This window comes from Periplaneta americana, chromosome 12 (genome assembly GCF_040183065.1).
Source record: "Periplaneta americana isolate PAMFEO1 chromosome 12, P.americana_PAMFEO1_priV1, whole genome shotgun sequence".
NCBI lineage: Eukaryota > Metazoa > Arthropoda > Insecta > Blattodea > Blattidae > Periplaneta > Periplaneta americana.
In genome coordinates, this window is record NC_091128.1 from 167,691,784 (window position 1) to 167,713,610 (window position 21,827).

The 21,827-nt window shown below is 35.7% G+C and overlaps 3 non-coding genes across 3 annotated transcripts; all 3 read right to left on the bottom strand.

Moving 5' to 3' along the window:
- Positions 1–16,302: 16,302 nt before the first annotated feature.
- Positions 16,303–16,374, bottom strand: TRNAN-GUU (transfer RNA asparagine (anticodon GUU)). Its single transcript has one exon. It is a non-coding gene; the product is annotated as a tRNA-Asn (tRNA).
- Positions 16,375–16,588: 214 nt separating this feature from the next.
- TRNAN-GUU (transfer RNA asparagine (anticodon GUU)) lies at positions 16,589–16,660 on the bottom strand. The gene has a single exon. It is a non-coding gene; the product is annotated as a tRNA-Asn (tRNA).
- Positions 16,661–16,874: 214 nt separating this feature from the next.
- Positions 16,875–16,946, bottom strand: TRNAN-GUU (transfer RNA asparagine (anticodon GUU)). Its single transcript has one exon. It is a non-coding gene; the product is annotated as a tRNA-Asn (tRNA).
- Between the last annotated feature and the right edge of the window lie 4,881 nt (positions 16,947–21,827).

Below are 21,827 nucleotides of genomic sequence, written 5' to 3' on the forward strand. Positions count from 1 at the left end.
ATAAATACATACATACATACCTACATACATACATACATACATGGCAAAGCAGGCAGCAAGCAACAACGAGTTACCAGTGAGCTTCGACAGGATACCAGTCAGCGACATCATGCGGGAACTTCAAGAAGAAAGTGTGGTTAAGTGGGAAAGTGAGTGGCAAAACACGATAAATGGTGCAGTGACAAAATCGTTTTTCCCCAGTGTAAAAGAGAGGTTACGCGTTAATATTCCACTTAATGAAAAGGTCACAACTTTTCTAATTGGACATGGAAAAACCGGTGCTTACTTATACAGATTCAAGCTGAGGGACAACCCGTCGTGAGTGTGGAGCAGAGGAACAGACCGTCGACCACCTCCTTTTCGAGTGCCCGAAATTGGACAAAGAAAGACTAGCGTTCCAGCGGGAAATGTTAAGGAAAACTGGCAAGTGGACTTTCACAAAGCTTAAAATAATGCAAGAACATGTGCATACATTCATAAATTATGTCAATGTTATAAATTTAGACGAGTAAACTTAGGATAATTTAATCTAGGATAGATAAGAGTAGGCAATAGATATAATGAAAGTCTCAAATTTTCACAACAGAATAACAGACCTACATATGCCTAGAGGGTGACAGAAACGAGACATAATGTGTTATATTGTAAACATATAGGTAGCAAGGCATGTAGTATTACCTTTATTGTAATAGGACATGCCGTTCAACTAATATTTAAAAAAAACATACATACATACATACATACAAACAATTCATTAATAAATCGATCCATCTACAGAGTGATTTATATAGAACTGACACATTTCTTTCATTAATTGTTTCAAAACGAATTGTGCTAGCGACAACTTATTATACCTAAAATGTAGAGGAATTTTGGGAGATTATTTACCTCTATAGCAAATGTTGTCCGGCGTTGTCAAATCCGGAGATCTCGGTGGCCACAGGTTCCTGGAAATTATTCGGTCGTCACATAACCGGATAAATGGAACCATGCTTCATCTGTGAACCATGTGATGGATAATATGGCAGGATTTTGCACAATGAACGTCTGAAACCAACGACAATAATTCAATCCTTTATCCTTATCTGGTTCCTGTAGATGATGAACACCGTAACCCTATATGGCTTTAGGCTCTCTGACACATTGAGTAGGTGTACCCTGTCTCCTGCGACAAACGTCTTAATGATTTTTTGGGTGACTGCTCCATCAATTACAGCTACTCAAAGGGCATACCAGAGAGAATTTGGTGTTCGCAATAACAAATTGCGCATCGTTCATCTAGGCTTCCCACGGTTGTTGTTGACGTAAGAGCACGACTGGAGCAGTCACCCAAAAAAATCATTAAGACGTTTGTCGCAGGAGACAGGGTACACCTACTCAATGTGTCAGAGAGCCTAAAACCATATAGGGTTACGGTTGTTCATCATCTACAGGAACCAGATAAGGATAAAAGATTGAATTATTGTCGTTGGTTTCAGACGTTCATTGTGCAAAATCCTGCCATATTGTCCATCACATGGTTCACAGATGAAGCATGGTTCCATTTATCCGGTTATGTGACAAGAGAATAATTTCCAGGAACCTGTGGCCACCGAGATCTCCGGATTTGACAACGCCGGACAACATTTGCTATAGAGGTAAATAATCTCCCAAAATTCCTCTACATTTTAGCTATAATAAGTTGTCGCTAGCACAATTCGTTTTGAAACAATTAATGAAAGAAATGTGTCAGTTCTATATAAATCACTCTGTATATCCATCTATTAGCCACCGGCGTGGCTCAGTCGGTTAAGGCGCTTGCCTGCCGGTCTGAAGTTGCGTTCGGGCGCGGGTTCGATCCCCGCTTGGGCTGATTACCTGGTTGGGTTTTTTCCGAGGTTTTCCCCATCCGTAATGTGAATGCAAGGTAATGTATGGCGAATCCTCGGCCTCATCTCGCTATCACCAACCTCATCGACGCTAAATAACCTAGTAGTTGATACAGCGTCGTTAAATAACCATCTAAATAAAATCCATCTATTGTTCCGTCTTCCTATCTAGCCACTCATCACCTCTCCTTTCATCGATTCATTCATCCGTGATCCATTATTTTATTTATTTATCAGTACATTATCTACCCAACTATTCATTCATAGAACAACCTATCGAGCCGTCAATCCAGTCACCCATCAGCTCATAGATGCTCCATATTATCACATTACCGACGCAACGGTGTTTTGCTCAAACTCCACATTTGGCCAAAGCTGATATACAAAGCGTTTCACATGCTGTGGGATTAGTAAGACGTGAAGCCTCAATAAGAACACAGGACTCATATAACGGAAGAAATCTATAACCTAGTAAAAATCTGAACTCAAGATCCTGCCCTGACCTGTCCTGTAGCATAGCCAAAACCCTGTGTTATCCGCTGGGAACACAGAGGTGAGCCCCGATATAAAAAATAATTTTAATTCTGTCACGGAGTTCAGAAAGTGGGTTAAAGGAAGAAAGTATCTTGTGTACAGGGCTCGGCGCTAATGGCGAGATTAGACACTGAGGGATTATAAGACTAATTTTCTTTTGGAAGGAAAGGTGTGGAGGAAGAGGGAGAATTCCATCATGATGCAACGCGCACAGTATATGGGGATATCGGCCGGCTGGGGAGAGGGCAGATGAGTAAGAATCTAGATTGGATTGGATTCGGATTGGTTTAGATTGGGGAGGGGGTGCGCTAAGGTTTACATAGAAGACGTTGCAACTTTCCTCCTCCCCCCTACAGCAAATGATCCTCCGACGACTCACTCGTTAGTGACGGATTAGTGACGGACGTGACGCGGTTGGTGAAGACGCAAAGTATAGTCAGGTTCAACACCTGCTGACCGCGACCGTAGCGGCTGTCACGCAGGAAAAAATGTAATTACTAATAATAATAATTTATTTAATCTGACAGGATTAAGGCCATAAGGCCTTCTCTTCCATCCTACCAGAGAGCACATATAAATACAAAAAGAAATACAAACACTGATGAAAATGATACAAATTAAGTTAAAGCCCTATAGAGGGTCAACAGAGTCAAAAGTACATTATAGTGCTCTCATCAAGCTAATACAACGAAAAGAAAGAAAACAGATAGCAATGATGATATTGATAACTGACAATAATAATAATAATAACAATAGTAATAATAATAGTACTAGTACTAGTACTAGTAGTAGTAGTAGTAGTACTAGTACTAGTACTAGTAGTAGTAGTAGTAGTACTAGTAGTACTAGTACTAGTAGTAGTAGTAGTAGTACTAGTACTAGTACTAGTAGTAGTAGTAGTACTAGTACTAGTAGTAGTAGTAGTAGTAGTACTAGTAGTACTAGTAGTACTAGCAGTAGTAGTAATAGTAGTAGTACTAGTACTAGTAGTAGTAGTACTAGTATTAGTAGTAGTAGTAGTAGTGCTAGTAGTAGTAGTAGTAGTAGTAGTAGTACTAGTACTAGTAGTAGTAGTAGTAGTAGTAATAGTAGTAGTAGTAGTGGTAGTGGTAGTGGTTGTAATGGTGGTGGTGGTGGTGGTAGTGGTTGTAATGGTGGTGGTGGTGGTGGTAGTAGTAGTAGTAGTAGTAGTAGTAGTAGTAGTAGTAGTAGTAGTAGCAAATACATTACATATTAATTTTCAATTTTACAACAGCATAGTTACAATATTTACTATATGTCATGGGTTAAGCCGAAGTTGCGCAACCTGACATGTGTTCAACAAGCAATTCCACGAACTAGAATGTGATTTTTTAATTTAAATTTGAATTTTGATATTGTACGACAGTCTCTGACATGGTCTGGGAGAGAATTCCAGAGGCGTGGAATAGATATGCTGAAAGATGATGAGTAGAAGGATGTTCTGTGAAGAGGAATAGAGAGAAAGTACATGTTCCGGGTTCGAGGTAGTGAAAGGTAAACAAAACGAGATCCTAGGTAAGAGGGTGTGGAGGTGTGGATGATTTTAAATAGTAATAAGAGAGAGTTGAAGAATCTTCTTTCTTTAAGTGGACTCCAAGACAACAATTCTAGTGACGGTGTTACATGATCGAATTTTTTAATGTTACAAACGAAACGAACGCAGATATTGTGAACACGCTGTAGTCTATGGGCAAGATCAGTATTTAGATTCGTGAATAAAGAATCGCAATAATCGAAGTGGGGCATCACTAAAGTTTGGATCAGGTTCTTTTTAAGGCTGAGAGGTAAAACATTGGTTAAGTGTTTGAGGGAATGAATTATGGAAAAAGTCTTCTTACATATGTAGGTCACTTGACTTTGAAAATTTAAATTTGAATCTAAATATACCCCTAAATTTTTTACTGTCTTACTATATGTACATGTAGTATTATTTATTTTTGTATTTGATACAGTGGCTAGATCTATTTTGTTTAATGCTCGTTGGTGGCCCATTATTACTCCTTGTTTTGAGCAGTTTGCAATGTAAAAATGTGCGTCTTCAAAATGTAGTAAGAATTCAGATGTCTATCATGTAACTAGTATACAATACGAACCGAGATCTGGAGAACAAGATTATGAAATATAAGACCATTCAATAACTGCTTCAAACCTTAAAGCGTTAGGCTATAAATAGGCATTTATTTTGGGATATATGTACGTGAATGACCAAAAATATTATCGGAAAATGCAGGCTTTAAATTTCTAAAATTTGATAAGAAAGTGAACTCACAATTGGATAAAAATTACAAGGTACCACAACAAGACTTATTAGAACTTAAATATCTGATAAAATTATAAGAAAGGTTACTAATAATATTTTTCAAACCAGTTTTATCAAAGTATGAAAAAAAAACAGATAATATTTTTCAAACCAGTTTTATCAAAGTATGAAAAAAACAGATAATATTTTTCAAACCAGTTTTATCAAAGTATGAAAAAAAAAAACAAAAAAAAAAAAAACAAAAAAATTCTGCAGTTACATCATTTGGTAACCATAACAACGTTATGGTCTCTCTGACATCTTTAATATTTTTCCTGCATGTAATAAACACATATTTCTGAAAAGTAGACTGCTCTCAGACATGTAGAGTTGTTTATTTTAATACAATTAATTTTTTATTTGTCCTATATAAAATATATTAAAATTTACATAGTTTTTTGTGACCTAATTTTTCTATTTTCAAAGAAATGGGCATTATTGTAGTCTACCTTTTGCATAAATGCATGTTAAATCACTGTACAAAATATCAGAATTCTATCTCTAATGGTTGTGTAGTTATGAAATAATATGTGCGAAAATTTTCAAATTTTGGAAAATTTAATTTAAAGTAAAAAGTGAATTCTAAAAAATATTATTAGTAACTTTTTTCTATCAGATATTTAAGTTCTAATAAGTCTTGTTGTGGTACCTTGTAATTTTTGTCCAATTGTGAGTTCATTTCCTTATAAAATTTTAGAAATTTAGAGCCTGCATTTTCTGATAATATTTGTGGTCGTTCACGTACATTATACCCTTAACAAAGGCAGGCAAAAAGTTATGTAAAATATTGCATTTCATTTCTTTATGTATAACATGACAACGCCCCAATTGCAATAGATGATATAAAATTATATTTACTTATGCCATAAAAATTAATAGCATATTGCGATATAAGTGTGGAATCGAGGAAACAGTTTGAAAAAAGGAGACAAAGTCGAGTTTTTTCAGTTTCCGAGATTCTGTTACGCACTTAACGCAAGTGTATCGCGGACTATTTTTTGGACGATCGTCATTTAAATAAATTTGTTTTCATATGAGTTTTTAGGCTTTCAGAGTACGCGACCTCTCTGGTTTTACCCTGAGGATAGAATCTATATGTAGTTGCGAAATGTTGAAAATACCCAAATATCCAATTTCATTTTTTTTCTTTTTAAATTTTGAGTATTGCACAAATTTGTTTCATAAGTAGAACCTTCTCCTATAAGAAAGTTTTAACGTCGTTGCCAAGGTGTAAGTATAACAGCACTCTAGTGTGGTAAGTAGTCATAACAGCTCTGTGATTTCTTTTGCTTGCCTAGCAACCAGGCAACATTAAATTTGATACTGTCAACTTACGAGATATGTAAACCTTATTGGTAAGTACTACAAAAGAATAATTCATTCATCCATTTTGTTTTCTGCCAAGGGCAGCTCTTTCACTGCAAACCCAGCATTCTCCAATCTTTCCTATTTTCTGCCTTCCTCTTTGTCTCCTCATATGATCCATATATCTTAACGTCGTCTATCATCTGATATTTTCTTCTGCCCCGAACTCTTCTCCCGTTTACCATTCATTCCAGTGCATCCTTCAGTAAGCAGTTTCTTCTCAGCTAGTGACCCAGCCAATTTTTTTCCTCTTCCTGATCAGTTTCAGCATCATTCTTTCTTCACCCACTCTTTCCAGCACAGTTTCATTTCTTACTCTCTCTGTTCACTTCACATGTTCCATTCTTCTCCAAATCCACATTTCAAAAAGAAATGATCGCCCAAAAAAATTGAAAAGAGGAACAGAGATATAAATAGAAATGGAAAGATGAAAACATTAAAGAAGATAAATACAAGAAGTAAAATGTGAAAAGAAAATTAAATAGTAACAAATACATAAGAGTATTGAATAATTTCAAGGACAAATTGTTCCGGGGCCGGGTATCCATCCCAGGACCCTTCCCTTAGCGCGCGAACGTGACGGTGTCGTGTATAGTTCCTGGGGTAGCTCAGTCTGAAGAGCGTTCGCGCGCTAAGCGAAGGGTCCCGGGATCGATACCCGGCCCCGGAACAATTTTTCCTTGAAATTATTCAAACCTGCTTTACAGGGAGCTACTACCTGAAAATCAGATTTGTATACAAAAGAGTATTATTTTAATCAGCTATCAACAGCTATTAAGAAAAATTTGTATTCAAAAAAAAAAAAAAAAAATGTTTAAATTTAGATCCCACAGTTTACTTACTTCATTAGATTTAGAATACATTTTTAACAGTAGTGAATTTTTATACGAGATGTTTGGTTTTTTGTAGTGTAATAATTGGCGATATCCCGCGCCGTGGCGTCGTGGCTTAAGACATCCTGCGGAATACGCGCTGGATCGAGTCCCCATGGAGAAAGAAATTTTCTAAAGAAATTTCGGCTAGTTTATGGGAGCGGTGCTTACCCCGCATCGTGATAATTTGGGGAGCTGTGAAAGGTAGCGAAATCCGGTTACTAAAGCCAGATAGGCTATAATGGCTGAGGGGGGGGTCATCGTGCTAAGCACACGATACCTCCATTCTGGTTGGATGATCGTCCACCTCTGCTCCGACATGTGGACGTCAGGTAACAGCCGGCTGATCAGTCTGTGCCCTTAAAGGGCTGTGGCGCCACGTATTATTATTATTATTATTATTATTATTATTATTATGTTTATTATTATTATTATTATTATTATTATTATTATTATTATTATTATTATTATTATGTTCAGTAAACTGTTCGAAGATGAGTTTGAACCTCATAAGTAACGCCAATAAGGCATCACGCATAAGGCAACTAAGCCAGGAGATAATGAAGTAGGTTGACCCGTTCCTTTCCCTTTCCATTACATACATCACTGACTAGCTACATGTTACACTAGTCAGACTTCAGATGCATACAAACAATTGTTCTTCCTCTGACACATATCGTCAAGTGAGATGTACTGCCTGTTAATAATAGATGTACATATCAGCCAGAACCTCAATCATTAGCAGCGACCTAATAACACAAATACGGAATTGAAATTTGGAGCGAGTCTTGATGGTATACCACCTGTATGTAGGCAAAAATTTCACACAACTGTCCACAATAGCATATATACAGGGACTCTTGTTTATTGCACATGCGCGTGTGTTATGAGCGAAACATATACAATAATGGAGCTCAAAATTTTATTTCCGTATCTGTACATATCAGCAAGAACCTCAATCAGCGGTATCTGTAATTTATAGTGATAACATTATAAAATGATTGAATTCTGAAGTGAGTAAACTGTATAAGATAGTATTAGTAATCATATCATATCATATCATATCATATCATATCATATCATATCATATCATATCATATCATATCATATCATATCATATCATATCATATATTATATCATATATCATGTATCATCCATCACATCATATTATATATCATACATCTCACATCACAGCATATATCATATCATATCATATCATATCATATCATATCATATCATATCATATCATATCATATCATATCATATCATATCATATCATATCATATATTATATCATATATCATGTATCATCCATCACATATTATATATCATACATCTCACATCACATCATATATCATATCATATCATATCATATCATATATTATATCATATATCATGTATCATCCATCACATCATATTATATATCATACATCTCACATCACAGCATATATCATATCATATCATATCATATCATATCATATCATATCATATCATATCATATCATATATTATATCATATATCATGTATCATCCATCACATATTATATATCATACATCTCACATCACATCATATATCATATCATATCATATCATATCATATCATATCATATCATATATTATATCATATATCATGTATCATCCATCACATCATATTATATATCATACATCTCACATCACAGCATATATCATATCATATCATATCATATCATATCATATCATATCATATCATATCATATCATATCATATCATATCATATCATATCATATCATATTATACATATCATATCATATATCATATCACATCACATCACATCATATCATATATTATATCATATATCATGTATCATCCATCACATCATATTATATATCATACATCTCACATCACAGCATATATCATATCATATCATATCATATCATATATTATGTCATATATCATGTATCATCCATCACATATTATATATCATACATCTCACATCACATCATATATCATATCATATCATATCATATCATATCATATCATATCATATCATATCATATTATACATATCATATCATATATCATATCACATCACATCACATCATATCATATATTATATCATATATCATGTATCATCCATCACATCATATTATATATCATACATCTCACATCACATCATATATCATATCATATCATATCATATCATATCATATCATATCATATCATATCATATCATATATTATATCATATATCATGTATCATCCATCACATCATATTATATATCATACATCTCACATCACATCATATATCATATCATATCATATCATATCATATCATATCATATCATATCATATCATATCATATCATATCATATCATATCATATCATATCATATCATATCATATCATATCATATCATATCATATATCATATCATATCATATCATATCATATCATATCATATCACATCACATCACATCACAACACATCATATCATATATTATATCATATATCATGTATCATCCATCACATTATATTATATATCATACATCTCACATCACATCATGTATCATATCATATCATATCATATCATATCATATCATATCATATCATATCATATCATATCATATCATATCATGTCATATCATATATCATATCATGTAACATATCATGCCCAAAAACATTCGAAAGTTCAAGTTTAGGACATTTCTGAGGCCTAATTTCAGACTTTCTCAATACACAACCCACTCTCCGTCGTCTGGTTGCTTTCTGTGTGTTCAACAGTTAAAAATTCTGAACATGTCACGAATAAACACAGAGAAAGTACAGTCTAAGTTTATTGCCCTTGTTCTATTTTGTTCCTGGTCCCACGCCGTCGCTATTCTGGTAGCGGTGGTCATAAAAGTGATTGTGGTATTTGCCCTTCTACTTGGTCTAAGCAGCAGAATCTGTTTATAAAATAATGTCGCTACTGAAAACAAAGTACTATCTGCATCATGTAATTTATTACACAGCAATACTTACACAGCCTGTGATCAATTCTGACCGAAATATGCACTATGTAGGAACAAAAAATTGTGAGCATATTATTACTCCTGTGCCTTGTGTATTAACGTAAACACTGTGTTTAGTGACAGAAATATATTATATTACGTCGTATTACAAATAATATCGATTTTGTCAATTTGATGTGCTGTAACATTTTAATGATTTTCTTTAGTTGGACAATGAAAATTATAGAACACTTTGGTTATTATTGCGTATTATTAACATTTGACAGTCGTCAATATGTAATAGAAAGGATATAAAATGATAGTAATGAAGTTTAAGATCGGAGTCAGAAACAAGATTAAAGCTGCTGCCACGGATTGAAGTTTATGTGAAATCAAGGGTGAAGGTGTTGTTAGTGAAAGTGTAGCCAGAGTTTCAATAATGGAGTCATTAAATATTTACATTTTTGTCGAAGACCTAAGATATGCAATATTGAGAATTCATGCAGAGTTTTACAAGAAAAACCATAAAAAAATTTACTAATATGTAGTCAGATGAACTTTGTGCTTCAAAAGATACAATGCATCATCACATTAACACGCTCAGAAACTCATACAGAAGTTAAAGATCTGTACTTCATGAATTGACACCCGAACAGGCTCAACACATGGTAGATATCTGTCGTCAGCTTATCCCTAATTCTATGGATGTTCTTTTTTTTTAAATAGGGAAACTTACTTTCTGGATGCGCCTCGTAATGTCATGTGGTCTGATGGAATTTTTTAGGTCTGATTCACTGGTAGTTTCTTCCAAATATGCATTCCGTAAGGATCTTTTTTCTCAGCAGATACAACGCGTTCATGAAGTTTTGAGAGAGAAAGGTACCCGGCATTAGTTAATCGAAATTAATTCTCTTGCAACAGGGGAATGCGAAATCATATACTACTCGAAAAACCGTGGAAAAAATTCAGGAACTGGTAGGAATCGAACTGCAACCACACTTGATATACAACTCTGATCTTGCGCCTTCAGATTTCCATCTGTTTTGATCCAAGGCCACTTCCTGAGTGGAAGAAATTTTCAGTACCTACGTGGAAGCCGTTGGAATGGGTATTATCGAATTTTTCGTATAAAAAACCAGAAACAGGTACCGTAGCGGGGTAACAAATCTGCACAGCTGTACACTGTGTCCACAGAAACATTCCGTGGTAATAAACTGTTATAATTTTGTAACTATGCATTACGAAATTCATACAAATCCCATTAGAAAGAACGGCTAAAAAAAAAAAACTAAATTTTACAGGAGAGAAAAAACACTGTAGTAAACAAATTTTGCTGTTAACTCTCACATAGGAGAAAGCAAGTTATGAAAAAACGATCACACTTTGACAGACTACAATGAAGAGAAATAATCCAATTTTACTAAGGCGCCTTTAACATCAAGTAGAGGATTGTCTTACGTTAACGAATCCATCAAAATGTCAATTTTACAAAATTTTGCAGTTTGCAAGTTTTGCAAAAACGGTCCTCAATTTGTAATTGTTGAAGAAAAACAATAGATGGCACTATAAGACAAAAAAGAACTATTCCCCCCCTTTGGTTTATCCTTGTGGAATTGTTGGATAGCAACATATTGTGTTACATGGTGTGAAAGTTGACATTTCAACTCTGTGTGAATTCTCCAGCATTTATAACCTATAGTTATGACTGGGCTCCGTATTCCAGCTACCTATAAACTGGAATGAAGTTGCCTGATTCAAAGTATATGTGACGTCACAGCGCAGATACAGGTATGTTCTTATACGAAATAGTTACGCATCCTCTGCCCTCTTCCTCTAGAAAGTGAAAATCGGGACGCAGCCATTAGGGCTGGGGACGGAGCGGTTCGGTTCGGAGCAGTTACTGTGACGTCATTACTCGGTTGATCCGAGTACAGTACCGAGTACAAATTTGTGGCGGCAGATTTAAAATTTAGATAGATTGAGTCATTTTAGTACGTGTTTTAAAAGCGTTGTAGTAAAGCGCTTTCGCTTCGCCAATTGACGAGAAAGAAGAGCTTCTATTCATTGCAAAATGGCGGTTGCAAATCTGATTTGCGTGATTACAACTGTATGTGGAGTTATTTTATATGAAAGACCTATTTAACTTTCAGTGTTGTTATATATGACAGACGAAATGAAATTGATAAAATAAATTATAATACTAACAGCTAATAAATTAACACATGAGGTAAACGTTAAACGTTGCAGCTAAGTAAAAAAAAAAGAAGCTAGAAAGAAACGGGTTCCATGAAGCGCTGCCTAAAACACTTAAAAATAACACAGATAATTATTTACTATTACGGAAAGTGGATGAAATAATCAATAAAACATGGAATCTTAAACTGGAGAACATGATGTTTATTTATTTTATAACATTACTAGCCTTCAATACAACCATGTTCTCTTTGGTGAAGGAAAATATTATTGATAAATTAAAGTAATTAGATAGCGTAATTCATAGAAATAAATACAAATAAAATGATGGCTGACGAGGTAACACAAATCCAATAAACACAAATAGAAGAAAAAAAATATAATGCACTTCCTTTTTAACATATTTTAATATTAATCATTCTAATATGATGATGATAATAATAATAATAATAATAATAGTCCACACCTGTGGAGTAACGGTCAGCGCGTCTGGCTCTGAAACCAGGTGGCCCGGGTTCGAATCCCGGTCGGGGAAAGTTATCTGGTTGAGGTTTTTTCCGGGTTTTCCCTCAACCCAATACGAGCAAATGCTGGATAACTTTCGGTGTTGGACCCCGGACTCATTTCACCGGCATTATCACCTTCATATCATTCAGACGCTAAATAACCTGAGATGTTGATACAGCGTCGTAAAATAATAAAAAAATAATAATAAAAAAAAATAATAATAGTAATAGCAGTGTAGCAACAAATGTGTGTAGTATTGCATTACTGCAATAGAACATGCTGGATAAAAAGGGGACACATTGAAAAAAGTAATAGTAATAATAATAGTAATAATAATAATAATAATAATAATAATAATAATAATGACAATACTTATGGCTTTTAAGGAACCCGGAGGTTCTTTGCCGCCCTCACATAATCCCACCATCGGTCCCTATCCTGAGCAAGGTTAATCCATTATTATTATTATTATTATTATTATTATTATTATTATTATTATTATTATTATTATTATGTACAGTAATATGTTCAGACTGTCAGTGTTCATTAGGCCCACTTGACAGGTCATATAATAGGATGAACTCCTCTTCAATACTAGAGGGCTTTCAGCCCGCCTTGGGGATAAGGAAATAATTTGTCCTGCAGCAGAAAATATTTAAATACAACAGTACCTACACTGTTGTCTGGTAGAACTAAGTGAAACACGTGAACTCTGTTTGAACGTTTGAACTGACCGGTAACGGCTACGGTTAACCGAGTAACTTCGGTCCTCCGCTGCCAAGCACATAAACCGATAGAACCGAGTACCCTAACTGAACAGTTCTACTCGCCCCGTCCCCAGCTCTAGCAGTCATAATAATCTTACCGATCGCTAGACAACTACACCTCTATGGCTGATTGAAGGTTCATTGCAGAGCGTGTAATATTGCGGGGCATAGTTGAGGATATTTGAACTAATGTTTTTACTGTCAATATAGACAACATTACATATAAATTGTGTAAAATAAACGTAAAAGTGACAAAAACAGTGCACTGAAAGACACTGAAATACCAAAAGACACAGAAAGTGTGTTGAACGTAATAAAAAAAAACAGTACCATAAAAATCTCAAAATTATGAAGATATTAACTCGACGTTTAGCATGGATTTGTGTAGCCTACCATGATGTTCAGTGCCAACATCCCAATTAATAAATTAAATAATCTCCATTTTAGGGAATTTCTAGAAAAGTATATAGGAAATTAGTGGGTTTTCAGTGATGATTCAGGTGCAATATCCTAATGAAACACGAAAAAATATCACACAATACGAATACCTTGCACTACATCATGCACCAATAACGTTATGTGCTATTGAAAGAAGTTCTTGCAATATAAAATCATTTCAAGTGACGTCCGCATATGTTCAAGTTCCGTAACTTACGAATGCACGTTATTATTCACTACAAAGATCACGACGAAAATGAACATCACGGCTCAAGCATGTGTTTACTAGTATAGCTTTAGAATGTCGGGAGTTGACTGTACCCCACGAACACGCAGCGACGATGTGTTTGTTTATATCCTTCTCCGTTGCATTGCCTGTCTTCGGCGTATTATATACCCAATGTGTCTTTAACTTCAGTCTTTAGGTAGCTGGAATACGAAGCCTAGTTATGACGATACCGCAAGAACGTACTTGGCGTGTATTGTACCACCTCAGAATCGTATGGTCAGTAGGTGCCGAAAGTTGGGACTCCCGTCTGAAGGCACGCTGAACTCTCATTACACTCCGAGTGCTATGGTAGTACAATACCCATCAACTGCGAACTGTACATGAACATGAACATTATGTCGAATACAGCATACCATACCATACCTATCACCACGGCATGGCGCGTCCTCAGGTTGCGGATAGAGGAGACGGCCTCCAGATATGGAGAGTAGCTGCAAATATATTGAATAAGCAGTCGTGGACAGCCGATGAGGGGTGGTCCTCCAGCTTGGGGGTTGGGCGAAGGGCTAACAACCCATCACCGTAAAAAAAAAACCAGCTTGTTACGAAACCTAACAGTAAGCCTCAGATTGGGACTGATTCTCCGGCACGACCACAGAAAAGGGTGTCTTAGTGAAACTTACAGCAGAGTACGTATAGGCCAGTCTCTATCTGATGCTTTTCCAATTCACTGCGGGATAAAGCAGGCAGATGCACTATCACCTTTACTTTTTAACTTCGCTCAAGAATATGCCATTAGGAAAGTTCAGGATAACAGAGAGGGTTTGGAGTTGAATGGGTTACATCAGCTTCTTCTTGTCTATGCGGATGACGTGAATATGCTAGGAGAAAATCCACAAACGATTAGGGAAAACGCGGAAATTTAGTTGAAGCAAGTAAAGCGATAGGGTTGGAAGTAAATCCCGAAAAGACTAAGTATATGATTATGTCTCGTGACCAGAATATTGTACGAAATGGAACTATAAAAATAGGAGATTTATCTTTCGAAGAGGTGGAAAAATTCAGATATCTTGGAGCAACAGTAACAAATATAAATGACACTCGGGAGGAAATTAAACGCAGAATAAATATGGGAAATGCGTGTTATTATTCGGTTGAGAAGCTTTTATCATCTAGTCTTCTGTCAAAAAATCTGAAAGTTAGAATTTATAAAACAGTTATATTACCGGTTGTTCTGTATGGTTGTGAAACTTGGACTCTCACTTTGAGAGAGGAACAGAGATTAAAGGTGTTTGAGAATAAGGGCTGGTATGCATAAAGTTGAAGCAAATGCTATTGCTAAGGTTTTCATAATATATACTACTATCTTTATGTATAAATACCCACAGTAAATCCTTTCCTGCGTAGCAGAAAGTTGATCTGGAAGGCCGTGTTTAGCTTATGCTATAATTTATAGTTTAAACCACTATTTGTATGCATAACAAGAAGTATATACTTCTACTTCTAAGTGTAAACCAAGAAAAATCGTAGTCTGCCCTGTTTGAGACTTTGTTAGCTCAGCACAAGCATTTGTACGGTTTAATATGACAGAATTCATGCAAATTCGCGCTAGAAAAACCTAGAAGAAAAGACGAAAACCATCAGGACGTGATTATAGGAAGTTGTATAGGTTTTACAAATAAAAAATGTTATATGATTAGTTTTTGTAATGGACCGCCGAAATGTTGATTTTGAGATAACTGGAATTCTGTCAGTTGATTTTTGTTATTATTACTTCAACTAATATACATTTAATTTACGTGAAAAAACTCCGTTTTGGTACAATATTTCAGGTTACATGTAAATTTAATGACTAACATTTTGGCCCTGTCTGATTTATGTCTGATTTTTACTTCACTTTACTTTTCATGTTATTTATTTTCTTCATAATTTGCATTTCGAATAATTTCGAGGGAAAAATTGTTCCGGAGCCGGGTATCGAACCCGGGACCTTTAGTTTAACGTACCAACGCTCTACCACTGAGCTACTCTAACTCTAACCGACACCGATCCAATTTTTCCCTCTATATCCACAGACCTCAAAGTGGGCTGACAACCGTCAAGCAACCAACTTCGAGTGCACACTAACTCCGTGTGACTTAAATTGTGGTTTTCTGTTAACGAACAGTGACGTGTATTATGCAAATCAAGATTTTCAGGTATAACTCCCTGTAAAGTTGATTTGAATAATTTCGAGGGAAAAATTGTTCCCGAGCCGGGTATCGAACCCGGGAACTTTGGTTTAACGTACCAACGCTCTACCACTGAGCTACTCGGGAACTCTAACCGACACCGATCCAATTTTTCCCTCTATATCCACAGACCTCAAAGTGGGCTGACAACCGTCAAGCAACCAACTTCGAGTGCACACTAACTCCGTGTGACTTAAATTGTGGTTTTCTGTTAACGAACAGTGACGTGTATTATGCAAATCAAGATTTTCAGGTATAACTCCCTGTAAAGTTGATTTGAATAATTTCGAGGGAAAAATTGTTCCCGAGCCGGGTATCGAACCCGGGAACTTTGGTTTAACGTACCAACGCTCTACCACTGAGCTACTCGGGAACTCTAACCGACACCGATCCAATTTTTCCCTCTATATCCACAGACCTCAAAGTGGGCTGACAACCGTCAAGCAACCAACTTCGAGTGCACACTAACTCCGTGTGACTTAAATTGTGGTTTTCTGTTAACGAACAGTGACGTGTATTATGCAAATCAAGATTTTCAGGTATAACTCCCTGTAAAGTTGATTTGAATAATTTCGAGGGAAAAATTGTTCCCGAGCCGGGTATCGAACCCGGGAACTTTGGTTTAACGTACCAACGCTCTACCACTGAGCTACTCGGGAACTCTAACCGACACCGATCCAATTTTTCCCTCTATATCCACAGACCTCAAAGTGGGCTGACAACCGTCAAGCAACCAACTTCGAGTGCACACTCACTCCGTGTGACTTAAATTGTGGTTTTCTGTTAACGAACAGTGACGTGTATTATGCAAATCAAGATTTTCAGGTATAACTCCCTGTAAAGTTGATTTGAATAATTTCGAGGGAAAAATTGTTCCGGAGCCGGGTATCGAACCCGGGACCTTTGGTTTAACGTACCAACGCTCTACCACTGAGCTACTCGGGAACTCTAACCGACACCGATCCAATTTTTCCCTCTATATCCACAGACCTCAAAGTGGGCTGACAACCGTCAAGCAACCAACTTCGAGTGCACACTAACTCCGTGTGACTTAAATTGTGGTTTTCTGTTAACGAACAGTGACGTGTATTATGCAAATCAAGATTTTCAGGTATAACTCCCTGTAAAGTTGATTTGAATAATTTCGAGGGAAAAATTGTTCCGGAGCCGGGTATCGAACCCGGGACCTTTGGTTTAACGTACCAACGCTCTACCACTGAGCTACTCGGGAACTCTAACCGACACCGATCCAATTTTTCCCTCTATATCCACAGACCTCAAAGTGGGCTGACAACCGTCAAGCAACCAACTTCGAGTGCACACTAACTCCGTGTGACTTAAATTGTGGTTTTCTGTAAACGAACAGTGACGTGTATTATGCAAATCAAGATTTTCAGGTATAACTCCCTGTAAAGTTGATTTGAATAATTTCGAGGGAAAAATTGTTCCGGAGCCGGGTATCGAACCCGGGAACTTTGGTTTAACGTACCAACGCTCTACCACTGAGCTACTCGGGAACTCTAACCGACACCGATCCAATTTTTCCCTCTATATCCACAGACCTCAAAGTGGGCTGACAACCGTCAAGCAACCAACTTCGAGTGCACACTAACTCCGTGTGACTTAAATTGTGGTTTTCTGTTAACGAACAGTGACGTGTATTATGCAAATCAAGATTTTCAGGTATAACTCCCTGTAAAGTTGATTTGAATAATTTCAAGGGAAAAATTGTTCCGGAGCCGGGTATCGAACCCGGGACCTTTGATTTAACGTACCAACGCTCTACTACTGAGCTACTCGGGAACTCTAACCGACACCGATCCACCGATCCAATTTGCCAGTGTCTTGCCAGTAAGTAAGTAAGTACAGCATAATGATTACTACAATATAATTAATAAGAAGAGTCAAAGCTTCGTTTGAACAATTATTTTGTTCAACACAAACGTCTGACCACTCACGATGGTTAAGCACTAATCAAGAATGATAACCAAGGCGTCCACTCCTCTATTGTATGGGTTTGGACCTGCACAAGCGCTCTTTACAACAATTCGAAGCAGACAAGGTCAAAGATCTCAGCTTGCTTCTATAAGACTAAGACGTGCTGCAGTTGCATTCGTTAAACATAGAAACCAAAACTAATTTTAAAGTGGGTCGTAAACTGGATGAAATGTGGACCACAAATGCCGAGGTTCCATTTGTAAGAGGCGTTAAAAGTGTTACTGCCGGTCTGGATTGTTCTGCAAGCTTGCAGACTGTGTACGCAGAATACTCCCATTTCCGCCACACCAATTTTAGAGTTGGACAGCCAATAAAATGCCGATGTCGGTATATTAATTTACAATTCAGCTGTGGCTATTTTTAGAGAGTTTCTTGACTGCTTCAGCCATCCGCTAGTCAGGATGCTGGCTGCCAGATCTAGAGATCCCGGATTCGACTTCCGGGCTGGGCCATTGGGGAATTTTCCTTGAAGAAGAAGAAGAAGAAGAAGAAGAAGAAGAAGAAGAAGAAGAAGAAGAAGAAGAAGAAGAAGAAGAAGAAAAGTTTCCTGGGTGTCTAAAGTTTGGCAATTGGTATAAATATGAGTGTGACTGCGACTATGGTGGGTTACCAATCTTCAAATAAAATAATATAAAATATAACAGGACTGTCGCTGGACAGAAACCTCAACACAAGTTTCAACGTCACATTAGCGTCACATTGGTGACAAAAATGTACCAAGATATGCTAAAGAGTTAACAATAAAAATATGTTTTTATAACTATTCCAAGAAGCACATTTATTTCGGCGAAACACTGCTTCATGTACCGATTTAGTTGGTTTTTATTTATTTACTTATTTATTTATTCATTTATTTAGTTATTCATTGGTTTATTTATTCATTTATTTGTTTAGTCATTGGCTTATTTATTATTTATTTATTTACTTATTTATCGATTTACTTATTTATTTAATTGCCTATTTGTTTATTTATTTATTTACTTAAAGATTTGTTTTTGACTTATTTTTTATCTATTTACTTAGTGATTTACGTATTTATTTAGTTATCTATTTATTTATTTATTTACTTATTAATGTATTTACTTAAAATTATCTATTGACCTATTTATTAACTATTTACTTATTGATTGATTTATTTACTTAATTACTCATTTATTTATTTACTTAAATATTTAATTATTGACATTTATTGCTTACTTACTGATTTATTATTTATTTAATTACATATTTATCTATTTAAAGATTTATTGACTTATTTATTACTTCTTTACTTATAGATTTTCTTATTTATTTAATTACCTATTTATCTACTTATTTATATATTTACTTATTGATTCATTTATTGATTAGTTCATTCATTTATTTAAAATTAAATTACGTTTTATTTAACGACGCTCACAACTGTCAACGTTATATCAGCGTCACCGATGTGACGAAATTTTGTCCCGCAGGAGTTCTTTCCAGTAAATCTACTGACATGAGCCTGTCGCATTTAAGCACACTTAAATACCATCGAACTGCGCCGGGATCGAACCCGCAACTTGGGCACAGAAGGTCAGCACTACACTGACTGCGCCACACAGGCTGTCCTCATTTATTTCTTTACTTATTTACTCAGTTACATTTATTTATTCCTTTATTTATTTATGTCTGAAGATCGTGTTACACTCATTACCAGATAATCCTACCGTAGTTGACGTCTCTGGCATGGAATAATGATACGACGCAAGGAATACTGAAAACAAGTCTGGTTGCGGATATGAGCGGGGTTCAGCAGAGATGGTGTTGTGAATTTTCGTAATCAGCATGTGTGGGCTGATGAAAATCCCCATGCAGTTGAAGAAACAAGGCACCAGTACCGATTCTCAATCAAGATATGGGCAGGGCTTCTTGGTGATAGATTAATAGGAGTGATAGATTAATAGGGCCATACGTGCTGCCACAGAGATTAACTGGGGATCGTTATCAGGACTTTCTTATTAACGTATTAAAACAAATTTCAAAGAGTGCGTGATTCCTTACGTCGAAGGGCAGAGGAATGCATTGCCATGAATGGACATCACATTGAGCACCTCCTATGAACAAGTGTTCAGATCTCAGAAAGTATGTGTTGTAGGACCCATGTTTGTTAAACATTTTTTCTTGTTTTGATGCATACTATCACCTCCTAAATATTGGATACTTATTTTAACACTCTGTATTTAGTCAAAATGACACATGTGGAGATTTACTGATCGCCATAGAAATTTGGTGAGTTCTCCGTCTTTTGAGGGAAACGGCATTTGGATAATTTGTTGGTTGTTGAGTTGTAAAATTTTCTTAACGACAGTGTTCATCCCGAACAGTATGCATTTTTGAATTCCCATAATTTGCAAAAACTGTCGTTAAAAGGGGAGTCTGTACTTCCATATCTTACAATATTAAATTCCTCAATTCTGGGTACACTTTCCTCGGAAGTTATGATAGATACAAATGAATAAAAAAAACAGGGCATATGTAGCATACCTTTATATATACAACCGGCTAAATAAATTAAAAATTCCACTGAGTGGTTGGCAGAAAACTGTTTTTTTTCTTTGATAACATTTCTTGTATTAAGAATTACTACAAATTATTTTTTTATTCTTGCTGAAGATAGAAATAATAATAATCTTATTTTTTTAACCTACTGTGTAAAATGCCATCACATTGATATTGTATATTAACTTCAGCCTTCTGGGTACAATACTTTCTGAGAAGAGTGTACCAGTGTCACAAAAAAATAAGAAATTGCAGCAAAATGGTGTCAAAGTTTTTATATGTTGCAATTTTGAGAGTACTTTTCCCAGAAATGATACAAGATACAAATGTAGAAAAAATAGGGCATATGTAACATACTCTTATGTATAGAATCGGCTAAATAAATTTAAAATTCTACTGAGCAGTTGGCAAAAAAATTTTTGTTCATTGATAAAAATTTTTTGCATTAAGAATTACTACAATTATGTTTGCTGAAGATCTATCACCTTTACTTTTTAACTTCGCTGTAGAATATGCCATTAGGAAAGTTGAGGATAATAGACAGTGTTTGGAGTTGAACGGGTTACATCAGCTTCTTCTTGTCTATGCGGATGACGTGAATATGCTAGGAGAAAATCCACAAACGATTAGGGAAAACACGGAAATTCTAGTTGAAGCAAGTAAAGCGATAGGGTTGGAAGTAAATCCCGAAAAGACTAAGTATATGATTATGTCTCGTGACCAGAATATTGTACGAAATGGAACTATAAAAATAGGAGATTTATCTTTCGAAGAGGTGGAAAAATTCAGATATCTTGGAGCAACAGTAACAAATATAAATGACACTCGGGAGGAAATTAAACGCAGATTAAATATGGGTAATGCGTGCTATTATTCGGTTGAGAAGCTTTTATCATCTAGTCTTCTGTCAAAAAATCTGAAAGTTAGAATTTATAAAACAGTTATATTACCGGTTGTTCTGCATGGTTGTGAAACTTGGACTCTCACTTTGAGAGAGGAACAAAGATTAAAGGTGTTTGAGA